This window comes from Ailuropoda melanoleuca, chromosome 3, assembly GCF_002007445.2.
Source record: "Ailuropoda melanoleuca isolate Jingjing chromosome 3, ASM200744v2, whole genome shotgun sequence".
NCBI classification, from domain to species: Eukaryota; Metazoa; Chordata; class Mammalia; order Carnivora; family Ursidae; genus Ailuropoda; species Ailuropoda melanoleuca.
The window spans coordinates 84,274,303-84,299,025 of NC_048220.1; the positions used below are offsets into that span (position 1 = coordinate 84,274,303).

Sequence of the window (24,723 nt, forward strand, 5' to 3'; positions counted from 1 at the left end):
GGTGGGTGGGGGGACAGGTGGTGGGAGATGCTTTGTATGTGTATGGCCTGAGGGCATCGTCCCTGCCCAGATGAAACTGGAGGTCCTGTGGTCTCTCCAAAAACTGCAGCGGAGTTCAGAGGGAAGGCGAAGCTCCAGGCCCACCTCCTTGTCCTTTGGCAAACACTGACGGAGGACTTGAGGGTCTGCTCTGGCTCTGACCAACCGTCCTGGCAATAGGGCACCTTCCTAGAAGGAGTTGTTGCCTCTTTCCAGAAGGTAGGCTTCTGAGCATTGTGGGGAGGGACCACAGTGTGGGCAGATGGGCCTGGTCCCGTGCCCTCTCCGCTGTTTGTTTGCTGGTTGGCCTCAGGCCATCACCAGCCTCTCTGAGCTTCAGATCCCTGACAAGCCGGGGATGGTAATGCCTCCCTTGCAGTGAAGTCTTAAGGCCACTTCTGAAGAGACCTGTGGGAAGCAAACTTTCCACTTCTTTGATGCTGGTATCTGCATCGCCTTTGCTGCCCTTCGCCTGACCCGGCGAGGCAAGGCCAGTTCTCAAGATCATCTATGGACTGAGGGCCAATCCCGGGGTCAGGAGATGATGCAGTGCAAGAGGCCCCATCAGGTGCGTGTGGGTGCATCCTTCTTCGTGGCTGGTTTCTTTCCCTAAAACTCACTGTCTCCACCTGTCAGATGGGGGAGGCATCCCCATGTCTATGAATCACAGTGTCTCTAGGAACAGAAGGTGCCTCACACCTCAGGATTTGCTGGGCTGCTTTACTCAGGCATGGGAGACTTGCAGTGTGCACGGGACAGAAATCGTCTGAGTGTGCAGAGGCGGGCGTGAAAGCTGGAGGAGAGGCATTTAGGAAGGTGGGAGCTCTGGAGTTATCTAGGTCACTGAGGCTTAGAGAGGGACAAGGCTTACCCAAGCAAGACAATGACTTGTTCACACAGCAAGATAGTGACTGAATCGGAACGACAACCCATAGTTCAGGTATCTCTTGGATGGAAAAGGCTGAAATCATTTGGCCCAACCTCCCACCCAAGAGTGCCTGCTTACATACCTGCAGGGACAAGGAGCTCACCACCTAATGTGGCAGCTTATTCATTTGTAATTGCTCTGATCTTTCGATATTTCTTTTTCACACCGGACTGCAAATCTATGCCCAATCACCCCAAACCCAGCCCTCAGAATCAATATGCTTCGCTTCCCTGGTAGATGGTCATCAACAGAGATCACATGCCCCGAGCCGTCCGTTGTCAGGACTCCCAATTTTGCAGCTCCCTGTGCTAACAAGACAGATTCCAGACCCTCACCGTCTTCACTGGTGAAGGGACTACCATCCCTTCTTGGGACTCAGTTCCCGATTTCCGAAGAAAAAATGAAAACACCAGAGGCTGCCTCACTGAGGACGTTCAATAACTGCAGTAACAATTAGGAATTTGTATTAGTGAAGGCGAAATTGACTCAGCGGTAAAAGGGGATTTTTAAAGGCCTTTTCAATTTGTGATTTTCATGTGAGGCAGTTAATCTAAAAGCAAATAAAAGCGTCTGAGTGCCAGAAAAAAAGATAACAGTGAAATGTATTTTTTTTTTTGGAGAGTAAGTCTGACTCTATAAATTATCAGAGAATTATACCTAAAATAGCGCCTACTGACTGTGAACCCCTTGGGGCAGAGTCTGGGTCTTTCACCCGCAGCAGCCAGAGCTGACCAGGACGCGCAGGAGGCGAATGAGTGCAGGAAGGAATTGGTTCAGTCAGTTGTTGTTTTGAATGTGCAAAAAAGTCAAGTGCATCTCCCTGCTCATTCATCTCCTGGACCTTAGAGGTGTGTTGAGCAGTCCTGGGTTTAAGACCATGACAGGGATGCCTGACACTGGAAGGAATAGCCGCTCTGCACAGCCTCAGGCTACTGTGGAAAGGACGTTGAGGGGCTAGCTGGTGGTTTTGCATTCCAAGCATCCATTTCCCTTTCTTTTAACAATGGCACCCGGTTTCCCTTGGGGAGACCTGCTCCTCTCCCAGTCTCCTTCTACTTGCTTTAGGTGGTACTAAACCCCCAGCCCGGGGTGCCAATAGAGGGCTACAGTGATTGGCTCAGGGCTGGGCATGTGACCCAAGGCAGGCCAATGAGTCTCGTTCTGGAACTTGTGCACGTGGGAGCTGGGGGGATGCCTCCTTTTGTGGCAGGTTGCTAAGCGAGTAGGATCTAAGTCTGGCGCCTCAGGGGCCGCGGTGAGAAGGGAACTTGCCTGAACACGAAACCAACACGGGAGAGCAAAGCTAAGACGTGGCGAGAAACTGAGAGCTGCTCTCATCACTCGAGCTGTGGTGAAAACCTTGAGCTGCTCATCACATATGCCAATAAACTGGCCCCTTTGCTACAGACTCTTCGGGTCGAGTTTCTTTCACTTGCAGCTGAAAGTATGCTGACCGGTAGGAGCGTATAAAAGGCAACGTTCCTCTTCAGTTTTGAGACAGAGAGACAGAGAGAGAGAGCACAAGTGAGCTAATAGGAAGCCCTTCCTCTCCAAGCTTCTTTGGAAACCTGCGTGGGGTTGCACACCAGTGCCTTCTCTCTTCCCACCCATGCAGAGTAGAGGAGCCGGTGGGGCCCCAAAAGCAGGGTGCCTTCCTGGGAGATTCCTTCCCGTCTCTCATCCACACATCGAATCAGCCACCAAATTCAATCCATTCACCCTCCTTCAAATGCTATCACAGGGGCCCGTCTTTCCATCTGTCCCACTATCAGAAATGACCTTTTCTCACCAGGTCCAGCACAAAGGTCCATCTTCTATGAAGCTTCCTCATGCTTCTGTCCCCACTCAATCAGTCCCACCCTCCTCTGCGGCCCCGCAGCACCCCACACATCGCTCCATCACAGTCTCCACCTTGCCCAGGGGTCCTAGGCTGTCTTCGTGTCCATTGTTACTGTCGTGCTGGGAGCTGCTTGAGGCCAGAGCCAGGCCCCATTCATTCTGAGTCCCCGGCGCCTGGCACGAGGAGGCACCTCACAGACCTCCGATACCTCATGCCTCATGTCCAGGGACTTGCTTGGTGCTCCGCCCCACTTGCCATGGGGTTTGGAACTTATTCATTTAAAGCCACTTGCAGGGGAGAGGGGGCCCAGAGGGTCAGTTATTCAACCTCCATCTTGTGGCAAGTCCAAGGAGGTCACCCTCTCCAGCTGCTAGAACTGACATTTCTACTCCACTTTCATAGGCTGCCTTGAGGAAATCAGTGGGGTTTCCAGGAGGGTGATGGGAAATTTCAAGGTATCCTGGTCCCAATGCCAACAAAAACAGATGTGGGAGCAGATGGTGATGACCAAGAATGCTTTCCTGCTGGAGGGAGAGAGCCTCATCCCACCCTTGGCTCTTGTCTTGGAATTACTGGACCAGAAGAGGACAGTCCCTTTAATTAATAACAGAGGGAGAACAGGGCAATGTTTTCCTAATCTCCAGCCCAGGAGATCCCCAAGGACAGAAGCAATCAAATCTCTTACCCTGGCTTCTGTCAGCTATTTAACAAGGAAGTGGGCAAAGGGAGGGAGAGGATGCCATCGCCATGCTCTGGACTGGGGGCTTGAACCCCATCATCTCTTCTTATGCCCCACAACCACTCAAGGATCAAGGTGCTATCCCCATTCCCCAGGTGAGGGACTGGAGGCTCTGAGAGGTGAGATCATTGGCCAAATTCACACAGCTGGTAAGAGGTGAGCAGAACTTCAAATCTGGTCTAAATGACCACCTCCCTTTCATGCCAGCCAGACCAGTGCAGTGCAACAGTCAGTCTATGAGAACCTGCTGGAATCCTGACCCTCCACTTTCTGGCCTAGTGGATTATGTAAAACACGAAGCCTCTCTGACGCTGTTCCTCATACGCTCAGTGGGAATGACAGTCCCACCTGTCATGCGCCTTGTGTGAGAACAAAGTAGGAGAACATATCTACTGTGTCTGGCTCATAGTAGGGGTGCAGTGAAGGTACTGGCTTCGATGACTTTCCCTGCCCTGCTCTGGACTTTCACATCCCTTGCATGACCTATCACACTGTCAAGTTTTAAGTCAGTTGAAACCAGAGAGGTCAGATCTCCCCCTTCAGATCCCACTGATCCAGTGACCCCAGGCAAGTCCATTCACCTTTCTGGGTCTCAGTTTTCTTTGTGAAATGAGAGTGCTGGGCAGGATCACTGTTCCCCAACCTGGGGTCTTCCAAAGACAGTAATGATGGGGTGAGTGGGGGGGTGGGTAGGGAAAGAGGGCGTTTTCCAGTAGCAAGGTGGGCCTGGCTAATGGTGTTGTCATATTTCTTAGCTTTGGGTTGGAGTGATATTACCTCATGGCTTACCTCTTGCTGATCAAAGCTCTGACTGGCAGTTAAGTGTCTTTGATTAATAAAAAATGGGGAAAATGAATTAATCATGACTTAAATGCAGTGTGTTTGGGAAACAATCTTTAAAAACTCAAATCCACTGGGGCCAGGAGGGGGGAAAAAAAGGATGTCCTTGATGGAGAGAGGTTGGAGACCCCCGTGGTGAATGTCCTTGGAGCCTTCCAATTGTGGACAAAAGACCTCTGTGGCCAGGGGCCTGTGGATGTTGCCACTAGGGATGGGAGGCTAGGTCCCTTTAAGGCTCTTCTCCGTGCAACCAAGCCCCAGGCCTCTGCGGGGGAGGACCTGCATTATTGAAAGCGCATTTCAATACCTATTCAGTCTCCTCCTCCTGTGGGTGGCAGTCACAGTTTACATAATCTGTCTCTCCGTCCTCCCAGGCAGCTGCTCCCTTCTGGCTGAGTGGTTTGAGGAGGGGGAGGGTGGGGAGAAGGGAGAGACATTAACGGTGTACTGCCACCTCGGGTCGTGGCCAGGTTGCCTCGGAATGTAGGAATGAGATCAGACTTTGGCACTGCACAGCCCTGGGTTCAAGTGTCACTTCCATGATGTGTGACCTTGGGTGCACAACTTTGCCCCCTCCCCGGTGATCTTGATCCACTCCCCTGGCCTCCATTACAGCCTCCATGCTAACAGCTCCCAAATCTCTGTTTCCAGCACAGACCTCTCTCCTGACTCCAGGTCTACCTGTCCACGGCTTAGCTCCATGTGCTCACAGACAGCCTAGGCTTAGCATGTCTCAAATGGTTTCTCCCAAACCGTCCATCCACCCATCCACCCATTATCTATCCACCCATCCATCTATCCACTCCTTCATTCATCCATCCATCTAGCCATCCAATCATCCATCCATCATCCATACATTCAACCACTCATCATCCATCCATTTCCTAAGTGTCTAGCATTTGTCAACATTGAGGGTACAGCAACACGCAAAACAGACACTGTGTTTGCCCTGCCGATACTTTGTTGTGAGGGAGACAGACAGGTAAACAGAAGGTGATAATAAAGGTGATGAGGATGATGATAAGGGAAGTGTAAGGTGCTGCAGGAGCGCAGAAGGGGGTACCGGACGCAGCCTCGGGGGATCAGAGACTTTTTTGGAGGAGAAGTTGGAGATGTTTTTGGACCTGAAAGGTAAGAAAGAGTGAACCTTCTTTTCCTCTGTGTTCCTTGTCTCCGTTACCCAAGGGGATTGACACTGAGCACCCGTTCCATTTTCTTGTAACAGTGTAACAGTCATCCCTTTCCTACTCATGGTCCTTATGGATTGGGTGGGAGGGTCACGTTATGACCCTCCAGGAGTGAGCGTGTCACCCAGGCCTGGCTATAGGGATGGATTAGGGATCTGTCTACTGAAACCCCAGAACTTTGCTGGAACCACTGGGGTCGGGGTCTCCCATATCCACTGGACTTGCTCAGTTTGTGGAAGGGTAGCTGCTGTGTTGCTCCCTGAGAGCAATGCCAACATTGAGGAGAGCAGAGTTGAGAGACGCAGAGAGTCCTGAGGTCATCACTGGAACCCTTGGATCCAGGTGTGCCTGAGGCCAGCAACGTCAGACTTTTCTTTTTATTTTAAGTCATTTTGTGTCAGGGTTCTGTCACTTGCAGTTGAAAGAGCCCTCATTAACAGTAAAGAGTCTCATTAACGGTAGGAAAGCATTTTCACATCCTTTGTCTTATTTGATTCTCACAACAGCCCTAGAAGTCTGTTTACAGATGGTGAAATGAAAGCTCAGAGAGTTGAGTCAGTGGGACGCAGCCCAGGTCTGTCAGACACAGAGTACATGTTTCATTAAGGGTACTTTGGAGATTAAACAAGAAGGATGCTAGAGGGTAGGATTTTGCTTTGAGCAGGGAAGGCACTGAAGAACTGGTCCACAGGAGAGGACCTTCCTCCCCACAGTCAGCTCACATTCCGTTATATGACCATGTTTCAAGGTCTGACTGAAAAGTCCCCTCCTCCGTGAAGCCCCCAGGACTGCCCCTCCTTGATGCTCTTCAGCCCCTGTCAACATCTCTTTTATAGCGTCGGTCACTTTCAGCCTCCCCATTTCACTTATGTCAGTGCATGACTCATCTCCCTTTCAGGGAGGTCTGTGCTTTACTCATCTTTGATTAGACCCGAGCTCCTTGCCCCATGCCTGGCACCCAGTAGGGGTTCAATGCATTTTTTTAAAAATAAGTATTTGAAGTAAATTAATGTCCAGATAAGAAGTACATTTAGGGTGTGAATCAGAGTGACAGGGAGACAGAGAGAGGAAAGTTGAGATGAGACAGAGACAGAGAGAGACACACAGAGAAAGGGAGAATGAGTCAGTGAGGAAGTGAAAGACAGAGGGCCGGGGGAGGACTGGGAAGGAGAGTCAGAGAGGGTGTTCTGGGTGTGGAGATCTGGGAGGGCCTGCCGGCCTTGACTGGGCTGTAGATGACCTTACTCCTGGTGTTTTGTAAGGGAACCATTTGGAAAGGACTTGGCTGGCCCAGAACCCAGGAGGGTTGGAGGGATCAACCCTATGGGATGGGTGGAGAGTTGCTGGTCAGTCAAGGAAGAGTCCCCGTGACCCCTCTCACTGCCACAGGAGGTGGGAGAGACAAGCCAATTGTGAGAGCTGCTGGACCTGAAGAAGCCAGCAGGGCTCCACAATGAGGGAAAGGAGGGGACAAGATAGCTGATGGTCAGCGGCACCTAGAACCTTCTCGTGCCACCTCCTGGGACCTCCCCACTAGGGGTGGCGATGCTATGACCCTTCCCTCCAGGAGCTGACTTTGGACCCCAAATCAGAGAAGGACCCAGCCCTACAGGCAGAAGGCCCGTGAGTTGCTCCACTCTGTTCTGGGACTGGGTGGTCCTCCAGCTGCCCCTTTCTCCCTCACAGCTCTGGCTTTCACCATCCGTGGCCCTGAGCCCCATCCAGAAGTGATCTCATCTATTGTATCCATCTGCTTGTTTCTCATCCATCTCTCCTCCTGCAGGGGAATTGCCAAGAGGACAGGGACCTTGTAGGTCTCCTGGTACCTAGCAGGGTGCCTGGAAGGCTCACCAAAGGCTGTGTGGATTAGTGAATGGAAGAACAGGCAGGATGGCAGTGTGTAGGGTGTGTGTGGCGGGGGTGGGGCTGTTGCTTGGACCTAGCCTTGACAAAGCACTTTAGCAGCCAAGACTCCCAAAATAAAGGCGTCTGGGCTCTGAGATGAGAGCCCTTGAGAAGAGAAAGGCCCTTCTGGGGCTAATTGGCTGGCAGCCAGCGTGCGGGCAGCTGCGGGCAGGTCCTAGGGGAGGGGCGCTCTTCCTGCCCCTGCCACACCTGCTCTCTGCCAGGGAGGAAACCGCCAGGGCCAAAGCCTGCTGGCCCTGCGACTCAGGGAGGAGAGGGCTGAAGGACTGGGCTGGAGGCAGGGCATGGAGCCACACCAGTCCTGGAAGTGGCCAGGGAAGGAAGGAGCACTTGCCCAGCTGAAGCAGGGGCTGCTTGGGGCCAGGCACCATGCTGGCTCGTGGGCTTCTCTCCATAAGGCTCTGAGGAAGGGGCTGGTGAAGCCGATGAAGAGTCTGAGGGCCCGGGAGGTGAAGAGATGGCTCTGGGCCACAGAGTGAGTGGTGGCAAGGCCGGGCTGCTCAGGTTGGCCCAGTTCCTCCCCTCACATCTCTGGGCAGGCTTCTGGTGGCTGCTCACCTCAGCTGGGGCTTTCGGTGAGATGCAGGGGGAGGGGAGGGAAGAGGGAGGAAGTGAGGAAAGGGAGGGAAAATTTCCTCTTGTGCAAAATCCTGAGGTAGATGTTCTTATAACTGTTTCTTTACCTTTCTTTCTTTGTTTTAAAGATTTATTTGAGAGACAGAGAGCATAAGCAGGGGGAGGGGCAGAGGGAGAAGGAGGGGGAGAGAGAATCTCGAGCAGACTTTGCACTGAGTGTGGAGCCTGACGTGGGGCTTGATCTCACTACCTTGAGATCATGACCTGAGCCAAAATCAAGAGTCAAACGCTTCACCGGCTGAGCCACCCAGGCGCCCCTCTACTTTTCTTTCTGTTCTGTTCTCTTCTATTCCTTCCCAGGCTTCCTGCTCCTGCCTGAGATTGATGAGGAAATGAACCAGGGCTGAGGACCCCATGCTGGGGCTCTACACTCAGCTCCAATGGTGAGACCTTGGGCAAGTCATTTCCCCCTCTCAGCCGGGGCACCTCATCTTTGAGACGTTGGTAACAATTCTGACCTCTCAAGGAGACTGTAAGCATTTCAAGGGGGAGTAGCTGAAGCTTCGTGCCTAAGTGAGACGCCATCGGTGTTAGAGTCTCCAGAGAGTCTGCTTCCATGTTCCCAGTCACCCCACTTGGCTGCCTGAGCGGACTTTCTACAGTGAAATGTAGACCTCGTTCCTCAAATTCCAGGGATGTGAACAAGCACTTCAGGAAAGAGGATGTCCAAATGGCCAGTAAGCATATGAAAATGTGGTCAACCTCACTAGTCATCAGGGAAATGCGCATTATAACTCTAACCACTGTGTGTTCACCAGAGTGGCTAAAATGGAATGGACAGAAAATGCCAAATACTGGTAGGCCAAGGAAGTACTAGAACTTTTGTGCAGTACCAGAGAGAGTGTAAATCAGGACTCCCATTTTGGAAAAAGACATTCGACAGCATCTCCTAAAGATGCACCCACATCCCCTCTACCGCACCGATTCCACTCCTTTGCACAGACCCCACAGAAATGCGTATTCATGTACGTCCGAAGGCACTTACAAGTATTCGTAGCAGCATTTTTCATGAGTCCTAAGCTGGACACAATTCAAATGTCCATCACCAGTACAATGGATGCATACACTTTGGTATAGTCAAATATATTATGTATTAACATTATAATATATATAATTCCAAATATAATTATATTGGGAATATAATTTAGCAGTGAGAAGGAATAACACGAGAGAGTGCCACAACATAACACAACACCATGAAAGAATCCCAAACGTAATGAGTGAAAGAAGTCAAGTACTAAAGAATGCATGATTTCATTTATGTGACATTCAAAAATAAGCCAACTAATCAATGAGGTTAGAAGTCAGAAGGGTGGGTCCTTTTCCAGGAGGTGGTGATGAGAAAAGGAACACAGGGGGCTTTCAGGGAAGCTGCTAAGTTTGTTTCTAGCTCTGGGGCTGGTGACATGGGTATGTTCATTTTGTGAAAATTCACTGAGCTGTATATGCAGGATATGGGCACCTCTGTGAACATAGGCTACGTTTCAATAACATTTTCCTACAAAACCTCCACCCTGCCGTGGCCCCTCCTAGCCTCGGACCAGGTCCCAGCTCCACGGCGTCATCCCTCTGCTGCCTGCTCTGGCCCCCTTGTCATCACTTCCTGCTTTAGTAATGCGACGGTGGATAGGTCTTCCCACATGCCAGGCTAGTTCTTACCTATGGGCCTTTGCCCATGTTGCCCCTTGGACAGGCCTCCCTTACTCCCCATTTTGTGTGCCTCTTCATCCTTTCCTGAACACCCCATCCCCAGGTGGGCCAGGTACCCCTCCTCTGATCTCCCACGGTCCTCATCCCACACTTCCTTTTATCTTGGCAATGCCCATATGGTTTTCATATTATTATTACATGTCTGCCCACTCCCGCCAGATGAGGGCCTGTGGCTCATTAGTCCCTCTGTCCCCAGTGCCTAGCGTGGCGCCCGGCCTGTAGACAAACTGAATGTTTGCAGAATAAATGGAGGGACAGACATTCTTATTTGGGGATCTTATGTGCCCCTCCGGTGTTCCCCTCATTTAATCAGGCTGGACCTCCGTCATTGTCTTGTGACAGTCTCTCAGAGATTTCTCTTCTCCGGGATAAATGTCTCCAGTTGTGATCCTATCTGCCCTGTGATGGATTTTTCTGTCTTCTGTCTGGGAACCAGAAATGGACACACATTCCCCTACCCTGAATGCCTCACTTCCTTCATTCTTACTGCACTCAGTTCCCCAGACAACTCCTGGGGGCCAAGGCAGATCGGTCAGCCAGAGTGAAGAACTGGGCCAAGCAGCTTTCCCTCAAACCCTAGACCATAGGGATGTCAGCTCCTCTCACCACAAACACCATGAGAGTGGTCTGAAAGTGCAGTGGGACACTTCGGCTGTGGGGGGGGGGCGTGGTGAGCATGAGGTAGTGAGCTTCTTGTCACCAGAAGCATGCAAATGGAAACTGGCTGACTGCAGTTGGGGGTGCTATTGGTGGGAGATTAGACTTAGTCCCACCAGCCCAATAGGGAAAAGGAAGGGAAAGGACATCAACTGAGGTTCCGTGCACCAGGCCCTTCACATATATAATCTCCCAGACTTTGCATAGTTAGTCTGGGAGGAAGGTGTTATCACTGTGCCTATTTTAGAGATGATGAAACTGAGGCTCAGAGAAGGGAATGGTCTTGCTAGGAATTTGAGTTAGTAGGAAAGAGTTGAAATTTGAACCCAGGTCTTCCTGGCTCCCAAGCTGGCCCTCTTTCTAGAGCATCTCTAAGATCCTGTGATTCCATTCTGAGGCAACATCTGCCGTTGCATTGCCCCCCATGTGACAAAGGCCTGGCAAGTGCCCTGGAGGCTCCCCCACCGGGGGCGCGGCCTGGACACACCATTGGCTGAGGCTCTGGGCAAGGCTGCCGGCAGGGGTCAGGACCCCTGAGTGCACTGGCATTGGATCACAGAGGAGAGAGGCCCTGTGAGCAGCTGCAGTCACTCCCAGGTCGTCATGGGCCTCAAATGAGATGCTAAGGGGCCAGGTGGTGATTTCACTCTAAATGATTTGCTCATTGGCATTTGACCTCTATTTTCCATCAACTTGATTTTCATTTCCTAATGTTTACTGATTGGAAAAATAAGGAGAGGTGGAAAGCTCAAGCGAATGAACTTCTCTCCTCACTCGCTTCCCATTTTTCCAGATGTCTTGAGTTAAACATACAAATTAAGAGGTGCTTCCATGCGTTGACCATGAAGGGTCCCACGGCTTCCCATGAACGGTGGGCCCTGGCTGCCTCTGCCCCCCCCACCCGGCAGCTGGAGTCGGACCTGTTGGACCCCAGGCTCCTCCGCTCTGCCAGCTACAGCCCAGGGTCTGTGCTGCAGACATGGACTCAGGGAATCCCGTGGGCTCCACCCATGTTTCCAGCCCCTTCTAGTGAGACAGCTCACGGGACTAGCTCTGGCCAAGGCCGTGAAGGGAGCCGGCAAATGCCACTTGTAGGCTGAGGTGTTGGGGGGTGGGGGTGAGGGTCTCCGCTCGTTCTCCTCCCCTGCCACCTAATGGTGGAGCCAGCGCTTGGAAGGAAGCTTCCTGGAGAACTGCTTGGTTCCACAGCAGACATCACGTGAGGGAGAGGTTTCCGGATTACTCTGTGGCCATCTTGACCACCGCAGGCCCTACAGCTCTTCCTCCATCCATGCTGTAGTGCCTCGAAGGTGTCAGGCACTAGGCGGGGTATCCATGGAACTTGTGATGGGTACCCTCACTCTGTAGGAAGCACCCTTAAAGAGCAGCAGCTGGAAACAGCTGAGTTTTTATAATGCAGAGTGTCAGTGCTGTGAGAGGAGGAAATATAGGGTCTGTGGGAATCCAAAGAAAGGGTGGCAAGGCAGAGGGAGGGGCAAGTCACAGAAGGCTTCCTGGAAGAAGTGACTTCTCAGCTGGGTTGTAAGTGGATGAAGAGAAGTTAGTTCAGTGGTCACCAGCTGGTGGTTTGTATTGTTTGGTCAGCACAATATTTAAACTTTTTCTGGTAGTTAACAGTACTTAAAATGGAGGAGTCTCACAAGAAATCTGGATTGGGGATTTACTTTTAAAAAATCAGGGTATCGATCAACACTGAGGTCACGAGTCAGTGTAGCAACAACTGTCTGGAGCTGGCAGTGGCTGCCTCCTTAGACAGGCATGCATATTCCAGGCCACCATAGTTCCTTTCATGTACTTGCTTCCTGCCAGCCCTGCATTCAGCCGGGTTTGCAGCCCTTGAGTGAGTAATCCTCATCAGACTTCCTCAACCCAGAGATCCTTTTCAGCGATGGGGCCAAGGAACAGGCTTATCCAGCTTTCTCCCTCCCTCAGCTCATGAGAGGATCCAGGAGCCCCTCGCTGGAAGTCTGAGGGACTCCTGTCTCGACTGTGGCTTACTACTGGCCCCAGATCAGGACAGTGACCCTGGTCCAGCCAGTGTGGGAGAAAGGAAGCCCCAGGGACGCCTCCAAAGAGTCAGGCCCAGAGGACCACGTTGCCTTCTCCTCTCTTGGCTGCTTCTGGCTGCCCAGAATCCATTTCTCCTCCTTTTAATACCAGTCCCTTGATTTTCTTTTTAAGCATCGTCCCTTCCTCAGTATTCAAACCTTGGAGGGAGTCTGATCAAGCTTTGTGCTCTCTGCTGGCTAAGGGGAGGACACAGGCCCTAAGTCAGGCCAGCTGGTGCCCCTCCTGGGGCTGCGGGTCACAAACAGAGTGATGCAAGGAGGAACAGACGCTGTGGCTGATACATCCCACAGGGGAATCTCGGGAAAACTGGCCTCAGTTCCTGCTACCGGACCCCTGGTCTGCTTTGGTTCCTGCCCTTTCCTGGGCCTGATTGTCAGCCTTCCTATTGCTTCCAGGTGCTGATAACCTCTCAGTAACCCCTGCTTCTGTTTGATTGGGGCAGATTTGGTTTCTGTTGTTTGCTCCCTATACCCAAACACAGCCCCTCTCAAAGGCAGGCGTGAACTGCTTGGGTTCACCCTGGATTTCTCGGAATGCCAGGCCAAGCTGGCATAGGCTGCAGAGACAGGCTTTGCCTTTTCCTCACCCTCAGCTCCTTCATCCCCTGCTTCCGGAGCCGTTGGGTCATCCCTTGCAGTCCCAGCCTCTCGAGAAACCAGAGGACTGGAATTCCTTCCAGACACAGCCTCTGGGGGTAGCCCTGACCATCCTGACTGCTGCTGGGCCTGTCGTGATCCCTGGACTCCCAGCTTAGCCTCGAGGCTCGGGGTCACCTGTCCAAGCAATATGGCTCCTTAGTATGGGGCCTCCTTTGCCTCCCCAGGACAAGGCTTGCTCTAAGCCTGTGTGTGGATGAGTCTGGAGACATCTTGCCTGTGGGCCCAGCATGGGCTCTGGAGCTATGGGAGTCCTTGTGGTGCTTCTGCCAGACTGGCTTTTCTCGAGGTCAAGACCACCTTTATCTTGTCTCCATTCATATATCCTCTTGTATTATTTCTCAGTACTTTACACCAAACAAAAATAACACACTCACTTTTTAACCTTTAATACATAAATTTCTAAAGGGAATGAGATCATTCTCATAAACAAGAAACCTGCACCATATTCTATAAATGGAAGGTAATGGTAAAAATAAGGACAGGGAAAATACAACATTGTTATTTAATTTCAGCTAGATACTGTTGCTGGAAAGCTGGACCTCTTGGTCCAAAAGGAAGATCAGTAAGTGTTACAGAGGCGTTAAATAGATGCTAACGTCCAATTGAGACTTCCTCCTTGATGCAATCAACTGCAAAGGGGGTAACTCTCTCCCAGTGTGACTTAACTTGTGCCTGAATTGCTCTTAAAATGGCCTCATGGACCAGTGATGTTTGGTGCCCACTCTGTGGAAAGCATTGCTTCCGTAGCCTCTGCCTGTTCCGAGATCCTGTAGCTAGCTGCCTGTCTGGACTTGACCTCGGCTGCCCACCTGCACTTGACTGCGGCTCCCTACTCGTACTGACCTCACTGTATTCCAGGCTGACCAGGCCTGGGTGCCTACCTTGCCCCAGTGGATGAGCTTGGTTCTAGGTCCAGCCATCTCAGGGAATTGAGAGAAGAATTCAAGAATTCATTCTTTAGAGCCCTTCCTAAGTGACAGACACTGATAGGTATTTTACTCAGATTATCTCAGTTTTCCCCACATTTCAGTCATTCATCTACCACCTTCATGATTTCTGCTGTATCAGTGCTATTCATTTACCTTGTAGTTTTCATTAAATTGATTTGTATTTTAAAAAGCTCAGAATTTTATTTTAAAAGGAAATGCTATATTTTCCCCATAAATCAGAGAGTTTGGTGTGCCAGTTATATTTTTCTAACATGCATCGATTGTGAGCTATTAAAGTAATAAATGTTCGTCCATCTACCACCTAAAATCATCGTGCACACACCATCAATCACCCATGTATCAGCCCTTGGGAAATACTGTAACTCCTTAGTTAATTCTCACATGTTTCTGGAAGGATGGTTTATAGGTTAGAACGTGGAGGCTCAAAGGAGTCCCTTCCTGAAGTCCCCCAGGCAGAAAGGCTTGGAGCTGAGATTTGAATCCAGGCAGTCTAACTCCAAATGCCAAGGCACTTTCAACAGTAGTGCTTTCCAAATGGATTTTTTTAAAATCCAAAGAACCCGTTAAAAATGAAAATGTGTTTGGAAATCCAATATATAAAACAGATAAAATTTGAGCTTTTAAAAATTATTTAAATGGGATTGTTGGGAGCAGATATTCTTTATCTGAAACTTCTCTTGCCCTAATCCATCCTACAATGACCCCTGAGAACCTGTCCCAGAAGCCCGGAACTTTGAAGAATGTTATTTTGAACCCACGTGGCACCACCCTATCTCTTGACTTCAGTTAGTCCCATTTTCCCCATGAGCCAAACTCTTGAGGGGCAACTTCTGGGTCTATGTTATCTTTCTTGGCTGGGCATCTCTACCTTGGACCTTTGCCATTTTGAAATCTTAAAATTTTCCATCTTACTGTCTTGAAATCTTCCACTGGCATTGTAAGGCTTCCTCTGACCTAATTATTCACTTATCAAACTCTGATACCTAACCTGTATCCAGATTTTAGATGACACAAGAGGAATGGATGTAGTGTCTTTGATGGGTTCCCAAGCCCGTGTGGGAGACAGGTAGACACAGCCAAATACAGTAAGAGTTGGACTAGCCTCTGTTCACCTGAGTCTCATTGTTGTCTCAATTCCTGCCTCATTTAGATGGCTTGTTGCATCCTGTATGAAGCAGGGCCTGAGTTGGAGCCAGTGAAGGGACACCAGTGGGGCCAGAGGTCTTGTCTGATTCCCCACTCTGGTTCTTGGGTCACAGTGCCCTTCAGCAACCAAGCCTGATTCAAGTATGGACTTAGAATCATACCTTACTCAGACCCCCAAGCCCTCATTCCAAAAGGAGGACCAATTTACAGTTGTGCCAGCATCTGCAATATGGAGCTCTGACTGGCTCCTTGCCTCAGCCTGCCTTCTCCCTTCATGGCCATCTATGACTGCCCCCTTCCCCAACCTAGAGATCTCCCACTGAAGTGGGTGCCCCGAAGGGGCCCTTCTCTGACATGAAGAGAAGAATCTCTCACTCTAAAAATATGGGAAGATCCTGTCAGAGTTACAGTAAGTTTTAAAGATTTCTAAAGGACATTCAGCCTTGTGGTGCCCCTGACCAAGCCAAGATTTCTACCCTTTTTCCTCAGCCCTGGCTACAGCCCTGGTTCTTTCCAAGATGCCTCCATCTTTGGAAGGCGCCGAATGTCACCAGAACATCAATCTTGGCGTTTCGCCTGTGCTGTGGGACCTGGTCTAAGCTAAGCTTGAGTTCTAGGAAGCTTCTTCCAAGGTAGGTCCTAGAATTGGGTCTATTAGCAAACTCAAAACTAGTCAATTCAAGCCAAGTCAACTCTACTCAGCTTAACTCAACTCAACTCATTTCAATTCAATCCATACTTACTGTGTATCTTTTTGCCTATCCATACTACCCTGAGCGAGGCTCGAGTTTTGGGAGAGTAGAAGCCAACAGTTAATAAGACACAATGTTTACTCTCAAGGAGTTTTCTGTTTTGAACCTAGATTCCAGACTCTGACTTTTCCTGGAGCTAAGGGAACTCCTTGCACAGGGGTTGGAGAAAGAGCTTCCTTTTCTGGCCTGGAGACATCCCAACCAGCAGTGTAATTCCTGGGGTCCACTCCCCCAGACTTCTCAAACTACCCTCCTGGGATCGTATGACTTCAAGGCTTCAGACTGTAGAGTCAGTTGGTCCCTTACCCTTTAGGATGTGGTTCGTATGGGTCCTGAGTCATTCATTTATTCACAAACTTGCACTGAGCACTTACTATGTGCTAGACACTTTACAGACATTATCTCATTTAATTCTCACAGCAACCAGTGTGGATACAGAACCAGTACTTGGCCAGTTAAAATTTAACCCAGCCTTAATTCCAAAGCCCACGTTCTTTCCATCTCATCCCCCTGTCTCTTAGAACAACTGGATAGAATCCATAATAAAGGATGTTTAAACAAACACTTACCATATGGATGGAAAGAGTGGATTAATGAATATTTTATGGAAAGCAAAATCTCACCTGACCAGTTTATTAGAATTCTTTGAGAAGCGAACTATATGGGGAGATAAAGGGTGACTTTCACAAAAAGCCTTTGTCAAATTTCCATCCCAAAGCCTATTAATAAAATTGATTCATTATAGAATTGGGCAGAGGTGGGTGGTGAGTGGGAGGGAGTCTATTTTTGCCTGGGTAGAGAACTGGCTTAGAGACAAGAAAGAGAGGGTGGGGATAAATGGGTGCTTTTTCAAATGAAGAACTAGGGTTCCCCAGGAATTGATGCTGAGTTTGGTCTTATATAACACCCAAAGCACATTGCATTGAGTGCCCAGTGTGTATTTCCTGCAGTAAGTAGGGGGGATACCCCCCAAAACCAGACTTAGCTCCCCTCCTGGAGAAGCCCAGAGAAAGAAGTACTCAGTGACATCTCCAAGTTTTCAGAGGACAGGCAGGTTTGGAGGGACTGAAATGCCAAGACGTTGGAGATCAAACAGAAAACGGTGGCCAGGAAAAGGGAAAGAGCCCCTGCAGCAACTGGAAGATCTGATCTCTAGGACCAGTTCTGTCACTGACTTGCTGTGTGACACTGGGCAAGGTCCTTCCCTCTCTGGGTCCCAGTTTCCCCTCCTATACAAGGAAGGAATTGGACTAGATGCTCTGTAAGGGTGTGGTGTTCTGGATGGAGGACAAGGATTTGAAATAGAACCTGATGATGAGAAAGTCTCTATTTCCTGTGACCAAAATGTCTCCTTCTGTGCCTGCACTGAGATGGGGGACCACTCTCCCTCTGTCTCTCTCATTTGTGAACAGTGGGGATGAGGCAGAGAGCCATGAGGTCTGTGATGCTGGGGCGCAGAGCCCAGCCTGGAATCCCTCAGTGGCATTCATTGCAAGTGACTCAGCATCATAAATAGCTCCCATCTGGGTGAGCAACGATATCTATAGCGATCGAGCGATCTCTATATCCACACACACTCTCTCTGTGCAAATATGTGGCTCACTGTATGCTAAATACGAGGTGGCCTGGAGACGTTCCTCCTCTTAAAAGACTATTTGGTATGAAACTCAAGACTGTTTATTTAAAGAAACAAGTTTACAACTATGCACATTGGATTCCTGGTAGTGGGTGGTGGGGAAGAGGCGATGTGGATGAAGGGATGCTGGGTGTGATCCAAGCTTGGGGGCCACCTGACAGAGGGGCTGAGGCCGACCACTCCACCTTCATCCTTCTGTCTGCAACGGGATGGGTAATGGACACTGCACATGAGATGCTTGAGATCCTGGGGTCGGGGTACAGGGAGGGGGGTAGTGCTGAGCTCATCAGCGCAGGAAGCCACAGTCAGCAGAAAGAACATAGGAACTGGGGGTACAGGAGAGCCAGGTTCCAGCCCTGCTCTGCCCTGCCATTGATCTTGAACAGTTCATTAAGGCACTCATTCCTTCACCAAGTATGTACCAAGCACAGACAATATGCACAGGACCCAGGGGGTACAGACAAGAAAATGTAGGTTGGAATTCAGGTGTAGCCACCTGCCAGCTACAGGTGCTTCCCCTCTCTGTGCTTCAGCTTCCTTATCTGTAAACGGGCTAATCGCCTCTAAGGTCTAACACACAAGAAAGTGCTTCTCTGTTGTAAACGGCTCTGACGATGCAAGCTAGCACCATTCCACCACATTGCCCAGTTGCTCCAACTCCTTTCCACTTAGGAGTTCTTGGGGATCATGGAGGGGAAATGTCATCATGACCCCCTTCATCAGGGCCCCGGGAGTGGGGGCTCTGAACACCAACACCACCCATGGGAATGACCCTGGGCAGTACCCTTACCTTTGCTTCTTGGCTGAGGTGAGATGTAGGGGCTTCAGTCAATGAGCAGAGCGGGTAGCATGCCAGAGACGTGCAGCTTCCTGGAGGAGGAGAGAGGGTGTTGAGGGGTGCAGAGAGAGAACTTCTGGGGTAATTCACTGGGGTGCTCTGAGCGGGCACTGAACCCCAGATTCCACTGAGGACATGCCCTTGTTTCTCCAGAGGCCACCACTGATCCCTGGGTTTCCAGCAAGGGACTGGTCAGGATGGGACCCTACCTGGCCTCAGACCCAACCTCTGGCCCCCCCTCACCTACTCCCCTGATACCAGCTGCCCTTCTTGGCCACTGGCTCGGGCAACGCTTGTATGGTATGACTGACCACATGGCCTTCTGCCTTAAATGCGATTTCTGACCCATGTCAATGGGTGTGGTTTACCATCAGTCATATCTGGATTTGAATTCTGGCTTTGGGAAGACTCACGCCATCTCCCCAAGCCTCGGTTTCCTTATGCATAAAATGGGGCTATTAACAGCCCGATCTCACACATTAAGGGCCATATAAGTGCTTGCTGTAATCATTGTTGTCCGTGTTGACTAAGAATATCTGTGAAGACGTCTATTACATTGTAGCCCCTCAAATGTTAGTTACCTTCCCCTGCTTTCTCCTAGGAGGTACCAGGGGTTCCTGAAAAGGCAAGGGCACCTTCCATGACTTTGTCTCCGGAGCCTTGCATGAGTCCTGACAGAAAGTGGGGGCCCAGTAAACATTTGTTGACTGAACAACACTTCCCAGGTTTGCTGGATTTGCCTTCACAAAGTTAGGGTTATTGAGGTTGACGTTCTCCCACTTTACAGGGGAGAGCACAGGTGAAGAGAGGGGAGGTCATCTGCTCTGCTTCCCACGGGCGCGAGTGTGGAGCCAGATGAGAACCCACAGTCCCCACTCTGCCTCCCCCCACAAGCCCTGCAGTCAGGGCCTCTCCGGGCTGGACAACAAAGCCCCAGCAACCACAGCCACCTGCGTCCAACCTGGGGCCACCTCCTCCACTGTTTTCCCTTCCTCCTGTAACCACAGTCCTGCTGGGACTCAAGAAAGGGGACATTCTGGTGTTGTTTCCAGAGGTGGGGACTGAGGATGTGACCTGGGTGATAGACACGGTTTGGGTGAAGCAAGGATTCCAATCCATCAGCTGACTCAAGTGCCTTCCCGGGACTGGTGGTCTTCTGGAACCACCCTGGGAACAAGGCACCTAACCCCTCTGTCCCCACAGCTCCAAGGCACTCTTAGCTCCTCCTGCAATCTCCGCTGGCCCAGTCCCGCCACTAGACTCAGAGCTGAGCGCAGCAGGCCCCGCTGCCGATTCCCCAGAGCCCAGCTCTTAGCAGGACTTGATAAATATCTGTTGGGTGAGTGAATGAACGAGTAAATAGTGGCTGAATGACTGTGTCAGGCTGTGTTCTAAATGCTGGGGACACCGCAGGGAAAAGGGCAAGCATGCTCCGGCTCTCAGGGAGCTGACAGTATTTGAATTTAAAACTAGCAACTGGATTGGAAACAGGACAGATGTTCCTGTTCTCTGACTGGCTGGGTGGGGACACGGGGTGGGGGGAGCGGGGAGTGTTTGTGAGCCCGCTGACTGCCCTGGGAGCACCTTGGAGCCAAAGGTGGCCTCCCTGGTCTCAGGCAGGGCCATCTGTGCCCCGAGTGGGGAGGCTGACCTTTAAGAAGGCCAGGAAAGAAAGGTGGTGCAATTATGTATTTAGTGTCTGCCTGCTGCCCAGTGCCCGACCGCTAGCACACTGCCTGGCACAGAGTAGATACTTAACCTTTTGTTCAGTGAATGAAGCCATTTGCTCAATGGGTGGGCAGAGTGTGTCAGGATGACTCAGGTCTAGGGGCTGGTGGGAATCAAGAGTGCTAACTCTCAGAATTATCATCACGTCCACTTGAACGGGGCTTCACTGTTCTCGGAGCCCATTCACAGGGCAGTTTCTATTCTCCCCGTGCAGGTGAGGAGGACACGGAGCACACGTGTATTAGTGAGCACACTGGGCTGGGCACTAGTGGGATTCACAGAAACAACAGGGCCACAGCAGCACGCTCAGTGTATCTGTGATGTGCCAGGCCCTTCCCATCCACCATTTCTACTACTCCTGGCAAGGCCAAGGTCACAACGCCCATCACACAGAGGAGGGCACAGAGGCTCAGAGTACACTTGATCTTGCACAGTTGGAACCTGGGTCTCCTTCTAGGAGTGAGATGTAAAAAGCCCAGAGTCTAATGGGGACCCAAACAGGAAAGAGGATAGTTAAAATCCAGTGTGACATCCCCACAAATGCATTTGTCAGAGATGCTTCACTGCTGGGAGAAATCGGGGAGGGCTTCCCTGAGAAGGTGAGTCTTGAACTGAGGCTTAGAGGACAGAGGAGCAGGAAGGGCTTTCCAGGCAGAGGGAGCAGCATCTGCAAAGGTGTGGAGGGAGCATGGTCCCACTTGGAGGAATTTGGCCAGATCCTTGGGGAGAAAAATGAAGCTGGGAGGTTGTTGGGGCCACTTATAAGGAGCTTTATTGAGGCTGGAGGGTGATGAGGGGGCCACTGCAGGGCTCGGCTTTGTGCTGTAGAGGGCTCCTTCCAGGGGCAGGGGCACAGTTGGGGGGGGATGGGAGGCTAGGTAGCAGGACCTGTGCTTGATGAGGCCTGGGGTAGAGGGAGAATCGGGCTCTGCCTCCTGATTTGGGTGGTGCATGGAGATGGAGGGTCTGTGAAAGTCAACTCTCCCATTGGCTGAGCCACCCTGTGGAGTTGGAGGTCTTCCCCCAGCAAGAAGATCACTGTGGCAGGTCCTAGTCTCTGCCCAGTCCCAGCCAAGCCCTCCTCTGCCACCTGACTGCTCCCAAACTGTGTCCTAGCAACCTCACAGCCCTCGCCTTGGCAACGCCAGCTTCTGTACTCTCTTCCTGATTGGACTGGAAAGGAAGGTGGAGCTGGAATGCCTCCCATCTACTAGACCTACTCAGGGAGCCAGGCTGGGCTGCCTACAGCCCGCACCACTGGGTTCTTCAGGTGGAGGCAGGCCAATCAGGTGCAGGACCTGGGTCTGGACACAGGACAGGAGTCTAGACTCTCAGCCTTGTGAGCTGGGTTCTGACCCCTGGGCTGATGCTCTGTCTGAGTGACCTTGGACAAGTCTCTTTCCCTCCCTGGACCTCAGGTTTCCCTTTCATAAAATGAGGAGGTTGAACAGCACCATCTCTAGAGTCTAATATTACCTTTTTCCATTTTTGAGCTTTTCCCATGGTTATTGGTTGGCTGCTCTGCTGCTGCCACTGACTCTAGTGTCAGACTCTAGGGATTTAAATCCTACTTTGCAGGGCGCCTGGGTGGCGCAGTCAGTTAAGCATGTGACTCTTGGTTTCTGCTCAGGTCGTGATCTCAGGGTCAGGAGATCCAGCCCCATATGGGGCTCTGTACTCAATGGGGAGTCAGCTTCTCTCCCTTTCCCTCCCTCTCCTTCTCCTCCCCCCACCACTCGCGTTTTCTCTCTCTAAAATAAATTAATCAATTTAAGAAAAAATCCTGGTCTGCTTGGCCAAATCACCCTACCTCTCTGAGCCTAGATTTTTTCCCTCCGTAAAATGAATGTATTCCATGCTCTCTTACCCAGGGGGTTATGAGAAGAGTCAACTAAAATGGTAGAAAGGAAAGTGCTTTGTAAGTGGCAAAGAGCTATTGCAGGCACGACCTATTTCGTCACATGGCCTGTGCTCAGTAACCACTTACTGAACGTTCTCTGCCCCTCCCCCCACCAGCAGCAACAGCAAGCATTTATTGAACACTTGCTAAGTGCCAAGCGTTGTGCCGAGGTTTTACTCATGTTATTTCATCTTCACCACAGCCATGTAAGGTATTTGCTATTATTATTCCCATTTTCCAGATGAACAAAGGAGGCCGATATGGTTTTGTATAGAAGGAGCTCAGCCAGATTCCCTGGCTTTGAAACTTGATCCTTTAAAATTTAATGAGCTGGCTACCTCAGATCTCTTCTCCCCATCTCGTGTTTTTCCTCTTGCCTGAAGTCAGGATCTCACTCAGGGTTTGGTGGGCAAAGGGGCAGCACTCTCATTTATGGAACATCTCTTCAAAGTGCCAAGAATTGATCAGCTTCTCGGGCTTTTCCCTGCGTGCCAATCCCTTGGGGGGGTCTCATTAAAATGCAGATTCTGATGCAGTGGGTCTGAGATGCAGCTGAGATTCTGCATAATGCATTCCTAGGAGATGCTGATGTTGCTGGCCCAGGATGCACTTGGAGTAGCCAGGTGCTAGAGGACTTCAAATATTCTCTTACTGAATCCTGGGGACTAAGTCTTTTTAGCCCAGGGTCACAGATGGGGGAACTGAGGGTTGAGAGGCAATGTACCTGCCTCAGGATCCCACAGCATACAAGGAGTGAGTTCGAACTTCGGTCCGCTTGGGAGTACGCAGTGGCAGGGGTTCTGTGCCAAGCCTCACCTCCTGGCTGTGTGGTCCCTGCTTGGGTTTCTGTCTCCACAGTCAAGGCAGAGCGTGGTCTCTGAGGCGCCTACTAGGACCAGTTTCTTACTTTCAGTTTGTCACAAGCAGACCAGTTTTGGGTGCTGGCTTCCAGTGGGAACAGGGCCCTGGCCCAGGAAGTATCCCTGCAGTGGAGTGGACATCTCAGGATCAAGATTAGATCCTGCACCTGTATGCCTCACCCCGTTTGTCTTACCCCCAGCCTGGCTCTTTCTGGAATCCTGTCCTTATTTGAACATTTTAATGTCCCATTCATCATGGATTTTTTGGGCACTAGTTTTGTTTTTAAAAAATATTGCACAAAATGTTATTGATTTTGATGACTGAGCTAGCATCCCTGTACATTTTGCACCTGAGGCAGGTGCCTCTCGCCCTCACCTCATGCCAGTCCTGGCCAGCCCTATGACTCCTCCCGCCCCCCTCCTGCCTCATGGCATTAGGATGCTGCCTGCAAGGCGCTGTGGTGCCCACCCAGCAGCTGGGCAGTCGATGCACTTATATCCCAGCAGGGAATCCATCACTTGGCTTGCCTTTTGGCTGACCCGCTCTAGCAATGGCAGCAGGAACTGTGGGCCTGACAGGGGTCCAGGTGATGACTCTGATGTGGGCTTTACCCCATCAGGCCTCTTACCAGTGAGGAGAGGGAAAGAAGTGACGTCACTACTACTCTGCTTCAGCCAGTCTTCAAGGCCCTGTCTGCTCTGGCTCCTGTTAACCAATCTGTCCTTATCTCTATCCCTCCCTCCCTCGGCTCCTGTCATGCAGCTTTGTCAGGCTCCTTCTACCTCAGGACCTTTGCACTTTCTGCCTGGATACTTGTCCCATGGCCAGCTGCCTCTCCCTGTCCAGATGTCAGCTTCAATGCTGGTTCCTTCAAGCCCTACCTGCCTTATACAAACAGACCCAGCCTCCTTGACACATTCCTCTTTTATTTCCTTCCTAGCCCTGACATAACTTGTTGAGATTATTTTATTGTTTACTTGCTTGCTTTCCTCTCCCCACTAGAATGTGAGCTCAGGGAGAGCACGGACTTTATCTTGTCTGTCTTATTCTTCATTGTCTTCCCAGCTCTCAGACAGTTATTGGCCCATCATAGGTGTTCAGTGAGTATTGAAGAATCAGTGAACCATACCCTGGGCCTGAGTTTCCACATTTGCGAAATGGGATTGCAACATGGTCAGAATCAAAACCAAAAGCCCCAGTTTGGGGGCCAGTGAGTATTATCCCTGTTGTTTAGCTGATGACCTTGAAGCTTAGAGAAAGACGGGACTGGCCTGAAGTCACTGGCCAGGAAATGCGTGGGCTGGAGCTCTCTCCAGTTTGGAGAAATGCCTGGCCCCACGCCCTGCCCGGAGCAGGAGTTTGGGAACGGGATAGCTGCATCTGAGTTCCTCTGAGTCTCTTGCCATCTGCTCCTTGAACTGCAAGACCCTCCTTGCCCACCAGGCTGTCACAGCTGCCTGACGAGTCAGAGACAGGAATTCTAATGGCTGTTTTCTTGTGGAACACAAAGGCCTGCCTCTTGCAAATGTAGAGATCCATTTTCTCCGCATTGGCAATTACTACGCTGGCTGTCTGGGGATAGTTGTTTTTCATCTTCCAGGCACTTCACCAAGATTAACTTCTGAACCCATGCAGCAACGCTTGTTGCAGCTTGAGTGGG

General features: G+C 50.8%; 1 protein-coding gene across 1 annotated transcript in view; it reads right to left on the reverse strand.

The window, feature by feature from the left end:
* Positions 1-24,723, reverse strand: part of CPLX2 (complexin 2) — an 82,707-nt gene that overhangs the window by 52,271 nt on the left and 5,713 nt on the right. The window contains exon 2 of the mRNA XM_019802285.2: positions 18,527-18,606. The gene's annotated coding sequence lies outside the window, so the exon portion shown is untranslated. The remainder of the gene's footprint in view (positions 1-18,526; positions 18,607-24,723) is intronic.